General features: G+C 42.4%; 1 non-coding gene across 1 annotated transcript; it reads left to right on the top strand.

The window, feature by feature from the left end:
• Positions 1-4,111: 4,111 nt before the first annotated feature.
• Positions 4,112-4,218, top strand: LOC147933796 (small nucleolar RNA R71). Its single transcript, XR_015573409.1, has one exon. It is a non-coding gene; the product is annotated as a small nucleolar RNA R71 (small nucleolar RNA).
• The last annotated feature ends 3,016 nt before the right edge of the window (positions 4,219-7,234 follow it).

The raw sequence follows: 7,234 nt of genomic DNA on the forward strand, positions 1-7,234 counted from the left end.
ACGTCAAATATCTCTACTTCCAGGGTCGGATTCTGGGGCATCTCGTTCCTCCTTGTGATGTTGCCCATCCTTTGACAAGCATCACACTTGGTGATGAAACTGTGAGCGTCCTTGAACAAGGTTGGCCACCAAAGACCTGCTTGAAGAACCTTCTGAGTTGTCTTGAATGTGGCGAAGTGACCTCCATAGGTTGAACCGTGGCAGTGTTCAAGCACTCTCTGCACTTCCCCTTCTGCTATGCATCTCCTGAACAGACCATCAGAACCTCTTTTGTACAGATAGGGCTCATCCCAGAAGTAATGGTTGACCTCCCTGAAAAACTTTTTCTTCCTGTAGGGATCCACAAACCTTGTAATTCACGACATCTGCATACCATGGTGCAGTCTCAGAAGTGATCGCCATGCATCTGATTCTGAGGTTGTCAAGCTCCGTGTCATGCATCTGCTCACAAACTTGGGCGACCAGAAGTTGTTCCTCAGGCATTGAATCATCTATAGGAACAACATCTTCAATCCTCATCCTTGACAGATAGTCCGCAACTCCATTTTCTATGCCTTTCTTGTCAACAATCTCCATGTCAAACTCCTGAAGAAGCATAATCTATCTCAACAGTCTTGGTTTGGTATCCTTCTTCGAGTAGATGTGTCTCAGAGCAGCGTGATCAGTATACACTATGACTTTCGAACCCAAAAGGTAACTCCTGAATTTTTCGAATGCAAACACAACTGCTAGGAGTTCCTTCTCTGTGGTTGCGTATCTTCCTTGAGTCTCGTCCAAGGTGCGACTAGCGTAGTAGATGACATGAAGCTTCTTGTCAATTCGCTATCCCAGAACTGCTCCAACTGCGAAGTCTGAAGCATCACACATGATCTCAAAAGGGTGATCCCAATTTGGAGCTTGTACTATCGGTGATGAAACCAACGCCTCTTTGATCTTGCTGAAGGTTTCCAGACATGCTGCATCGAATTCGAACTCAACCTCCTTACACAACAACCTTGTTAATGGTCTTGCAATTTTTGAGAAGTCCTTGATGAATCTTCTGTAAAACCCAGCATGTCCCAGAAAACTTCTGATGTCCTTCACTGTCTTTGGCGGTTGAAGCTGAACCATGACCTCAATCTTTGCTTTGTCAACCTCAATTCCTCTTTCAGAAATCTTGTGTCCCAGAACAATACCTTCTTCAACCATGAAGTGGCACTTCTCCCAGTTCAGCACCAGTTTCGTCTCCTCGCATCTCGTCAATACCCTGCACAGATTTAACAAACAGGAGGAGAAATTGGAACCGTATACAGAGAAATCTTCCATAAACACTTCCACTGACTCCTCAATCAGATCCAAAAAAATCGATGTCATGCACCTTTGAAAGGTGGCAGGTGCATTGCACAAACCAAATGGCATGCGTCTGTAGGTAAAAGTGCCATAAGGACAAGTGAAAGTTGTCTTTTCCTGATCATTTGGGTGGATTTGGATTTGGAAGAATCCACTATACCCATCAAGGAAACAATAATAAGGATGACTAGCTAGTCTCTCCAACATTTGATCAATGAAAGGGAGAGGAAAATGATCTTTCCTAGAAACAACATTCAACTTCCTATAATCAATGCACATCCTATGTCCTGTGATGGTTCTATTTGGGATTAACTCTTTTTTTTCGTTTTTGATCACAGTTATGCCTTCCTTCTTAGGTACACAGTGCATTGGAGATACCCAAGTACTATCAGAGATAGGATAGATAACTCCAGCATCAAGCAGTTTTAAGATTTCTTTCTATACTACTTCCTTCAGGTTAGGGTTCAATCTCCTTTGGGGTTCAATGCTAGCATAAGACTCATTTTCAGGATTGATCCTATGTGTGCAAAGACTAGGTGAGATTCCCTTGATATCATCTAAGGAATAACCTATAGCCTTTCTATACTTCTTAAGCTCAGTTACCAGCAACCCCAATTTATCATCACTCAACCTAGCATTCACTATGACAGGATAAGTAGAATTGGTTCCCAGAAAAACGTACCTGAGCCCAGAAGGGAGAGTTTTGAGTTCTACCTTTGGAGCCTTCAGTTCCGATAAGTCGTCTGCGTGGGAGTCTGGAGAGGTGACGGTCGAGCGGCGGGGGTGCGACTCGATCGGTGCCTCGATCGAGTGAGACGTTGGTGAGTCGAGTCGAGTCTTGACGTCGGTCGAGTGGGAGATTTTACGTTCTGAACTCTCTGTCTCAACTACACATACCTCCTCTGTGTCAGATAGCTGCTCGAACTCCTCTTGTCCTTCTGTTTCTCTGTGGGAGTCTAGCAGATTCTTGTAATAAGTGGTCTTCTCATGCAGGAACCCTTCTTCTCTATCCTTGGTTAGAGCAGTTTTGAGAGTATCCTCCTCAGCTAGTTCCTCCAACAACTCATCAGCCAACTTATCCATATCTTCAATGTAGAAGACTTTTTCTCCTATTGTTGGCTTCTTCAAAGTATCCTTGATGTCAAACTTCATAATGAAGTCATCGCCCAAGTTGAGATCAATCTTGCCATTTCTGACATCAATGATGGCTCCAGCAGTCGCCAGGAACAGTCTTCCTAAGCTCAGAGGATCTTTCGGTTCTTCATCCATCTCCAGAACCACCAAGTCGCTTGGCACTTCCACGTCTCTGATCCTGATAGGTAAGTCTTCTAACACACCATTTAGAAGTCTCACTGATCTATCTGCAAGGATGAGAGATATGTCGCATCCCTTAAACCTTGTGAAACCCAACCTCGTAGCAACAGAGAGTGGCATCAGATTAACTGAAGCGCCAAGATCACAAAGGCACCTGTCAAAAGATATAGGTCCAAGGGAGCAAGGTAGAGTGAATGATCCAGGATCTTTGAGCTTCTTGGGTACAATCTTCTTCTAGATGATTGCACTGCACTCAAGACTTAGTACCACCATGCCTTGAACTTCTTTTGATCTCTCCATCACTAAGTCCTTGAGGAATTTCTGGTAGTGAGGAACAAGTGTGAATGCATCCAGCAATGGCATCCTCAACTCAATCTCCTTGACTTGTTTTTCGAATAAGGCTTTGTACTTTTCAGTAAGCTGCTTCTTGAACCTCACTGGGAATGGTAGAGGAGGCTTGTATGGTGGAGGGATGAATCTCACAGGTTTATCTTCAGAAACGACCTGTTCCTTAACAGCTTCAGATTCGGACTTCTTCACTGGTTTAACCAGGTCCTTGGCTGCTTCGACTGGGTTCTCCATGTGAGCCTCATCCTGAACAAAAGCCTCCCCATCTAATTCCTCACTGTCCTCAGTGACGTCCGGAACTCCCCGTCTAGGAGGCAATGTTTTCCCACTTCTCAGCGTAATTGCATTTGCAAACTCCTTGGGGTTCTGAACGGCTTTCCCTGGGAATTGGCCAGAATTTGGTGCAGAAGTAGAAGCAGATTGGCCTTCCATATACCTTATCTTTGAGTTCAGAGCTTCAAATTTGATGTTCAGGTCATTGTAGGAACATTCCATCTTCTGACTAAGGTCAGCAAACTTCTTAGCAGTGTTCATAGAACCGCTAGCTTGACCTTGAAGAAGTTGTTGCATCATTTGCTTCATTTCTTGATCTGGGGATGTAGTAGGCTGAACTGGTTGAGGGCGGAATCATGGCGGTGGTCCTGAAGGAGCTTGGTAACCCTATTGGAACTGTTGTTTTGGAGCGAATCCCGGATTGTAAGGCACAAAAGGTTTTTGTTGACCTTGTTGTTGTTGTTGAGGCGGGTACACCTGATCTTGTGGTTTAGCAACATTGGTACTTCGGTAAGACAAATTAGGGTTCGTCTTGTAGGGGTTGTAACCTTTGTTGTATCCACCCTGATTCTGAACATAACTGATCTCCTCAGTCTGCTCGCCCTCCCCATCTGGAACTTGGAAAGGGTCATCCTCAGCTACAAAGTGGACGCTCCTCTGCTGGCTTAGCAGGATACGGTCAAGCTTCTCATTGACATTTTTGAGGTCCTTCTTGTACTTGTCTTCAGACCCAGCGTCGCCGTGAACTGCGCGGTTCAGGAAATTACCATTAAAAGCAGTGTCAAGAAGCATACGAATCTTTGGTAGTACACCACGGTAGAGAGTGCTCAACAGTGATTCGTTCTTGAAACCATGGTGTGGACACTGGCTATGGTAACTCTTGAAACGCTTCCAGGCTACACAGAATGATTCTGAGCTCTTCTGAGTGAAGCTGGAAATATCATTCCTGAGACGTGCTGTTCTGGAGTTGGAGAAAAACTTGGCCAAGAATGCTTTCTTGCAACCCTCCCAGGTGGTCATTGATCCCTTGGGAAGGTTTTTCTCCCATTGATGAGCCTTGTCTCCCATCGAGAATGGGAAGAGGCGCAACTTGTAACCATCCTCACTCACGCCATTGATCTTGGTGAGACTGCACAGACGGTCGAACTCGTCCAAGTGGTCGAGTGTTACCTCCATAGGCAACCCGTGAAACTTGTTTCCTTGGATCATGGAGATAAGACCACTCTTGATTTTGAAGTTGTTGTTCTGCACGGCGGGAGGGACGATTCCAGCATGCTGAGTATGAGTGTTCGGTGCATCCCCAACACCAATGCTTTGCGGTCCCGGATGTGGTCCATTCGGTTGTTCCATTGTGACGGGTGTGGGGTGATCAGTGAGTTGACGAGCTTGTCGTGGTCTTTGTAACCGGTTGATATTGTCGATAGCAGGAAGGAGGTTCTGATGTCCTCTTGATCTGGTGTGCATGCAACGTTGCAATCAACAGGTTCCTGAGATGCAAAACAAACAAGCAGACAACCAAAACAAGTCAATACTCAGAATGATAAGTGTAAAAGAACTTAATCTTGCAAACTTGAAATCGTAAATGTAGCAAAACGAATCCCAAATGGCAACGACGCCAAATTGGTACTAAGGTTTTTTTGTCTATCCTAGCAGGTCTCAATTAACCTTATGCAGTTGTAGTACAGAAGGTGTCAATCCAAATGGGAAACTTTACTAACAATCGAGATGCAATCAAGCAGTCACAAGTTAAGCCAGATTCAAAATGAGTTTTTGTCTAACAACCTAGAGTGAACAAGATGCAAGAACAAAACGAGTTTGCAGAACAAGAGCTAAAATGCAATAACTTAAGAGAGCAAAAACAAGCTAAACGAGCAGAGACAAATGAGCAAGCTATTGGAACAGAAATAAAGAACAAGCTTAAAGATGCAGAAACAATCAGATAAGATAGAAGTCCTAAGGATGGGAGTAATTGATGTCGGTGGAGTCTCTTAATCTACAGAGTGTTTAACATGCCACAAGCAAGCTATCCCTAAACAATGAACATCACGACTTAGCTAATCCAATCTCTTGACAGAAGCTACTCAAACTCAAACACTTCCAAACCTAGCTCTCGCTAGAGAAACATGATCAAGCAGGCATGACAAACAAGTTCATTCACGTCAACAAACACCCTAGACAACTAATCTCTTAGGCTAGGAATGTAAGTCTCTGGCACTAGTTGGTCAGACATTTCATCGAACACCTTTTGGGTGTCGAAATGTATAAGACATAGTTCCAATTGATCAGAGAGAAACTATGATTTCTAACTCTAGTCCAGAAGGGAATCACACGAATCTAAACTTAAACACCTACATACTAAGATCTTCCACCTAATCTATCCCATCCTCAAGAACTATCACACTACTCAGATCTAGAAATCATCATCAAGGATACAATCTCAGAAAATGTAGAATCAAGCATCATCAGATAGACAAAAATGAAATGAACAACTTTGTAGAAGAAATAAAATGCAAAATCTCAATAAAATCAAAGCTATCTGGATTACAAAGTCTCAAGCGTTTTAGGTGGCTCGGTAAACCTAAGGGAAAAGAAAACAAAAAAAACGAGATAAAAGAATGTCTCCGTCAAAACTTAACAAAACGTATTTATAGTAAAACATGGAAATCCCTAAAACGTAAAACGACAATATAGAACGTCGGTTCGGGAACCCTTCTCGGATGCGTCTTCAGAACAAAACCAGGACGTCAGTTTAAAAGCGTCGATCGAGTCGTATCGTGGGAGTGTCGATCAAGTCGGAGTTCAGAATGTACGTGCATCCACTAAAACGGTGATAACGTTTGAACCATGCCTCCGATTGGCTTGAAATCAACGGTATTGGAAAAATGACTCAATTCTCTACAACTTTAATGAAGACGTCAAAGGCTGTATCCCAAAGTAAAATCTTCACTCGACTCGATCAAAGACTTGGAAGGTTGGGTCGCGCTGGGTAGTGTAGATCGAGTCGCTGGACTGCTCTCCTGCTCTCTGTTTGCTCTTGATGGTTTGGACATCTCCTAAAACATCTGAAATAATACCAATATGCAAGATGCATGCAAAACCAATGCGAAGACTACCTAAATATGCATATTATGCAAAAGAGACGAAAAACAATGCAAAACAATGAGTTAAGAGAACAAAATGAATGAGAAATGCATGATGAAAGTGTGTAAAATATATACATATCAGTTCGTCGTGTACGTGGGGTGGTCGAGAATGTCTTAATCGCCGGTATAATCCTCATTGTTATATTAATCTCTTTGGTTTCGTAGATAGATCTTTCAATTAAGTTGTAAAATCTGTGAACCTTTCTTTATCGTGTCTGTTTGTTTGAATGACATATTTCTGTCTGTAATCTGTGAACTTGCTTCAGTTTCTGTAATATTTGGACGTCTTCGTTGTCTTCAATAGTTGACTTTTACAATAGACTTCTACCGTTTAGATATTGTCGAAAAATTAAGATTATGAAGTCTACTCCTTAATCTGTGTAAAGAAGTCAGGGAATGAAGTCTGCTCGTTAATGATTTACGACGCGACGGTTTGCGTTATTAATTAATTATATGTAACTGTTTATTGCAGCCTCTTCGTCTCGTATATATAACCCAAACCCTGGGCCTTGTGATTATTTTAAAACTACAACCAAAAAAGTTATCAGTAAATCATTTATTTTCTCTTAAAAAATAGTACGTAGTTCATCTTCACGACAGAGAATTGGTGATTGAAAGTCTTTCAGTTTCATTGGAACAGTCAATATAAATCATCACAACCATGAGGAACTGTTCACGGTTGGGTAATAATAGAAACTTTCTCTATATCAGTTTGTTTTATTTAACTTATAAGTGTAGAATTCTATCACGGTTGGGTAATTAGTTTCTATTCAACTTCACTTCACGCTTATAAAGTGAACATATACCATAGAAACTCGTTCATCGAA

The sequence above is a fragment of the Camelina sativa genome, chromosome 11 (assembly GCF_030686135.1).
Source record: "Camelina sativa cultivar CO46 ecotype springtype chromosome 11, ASM3068613v1".
Taxonomy (NCBI): domain Eukaryota; kingdom Viridiplantae; phylum Streptophyta; class Magnoliopsida; order Brassicales; family Brassicaceae; genus Camelina; species Camelina sativa.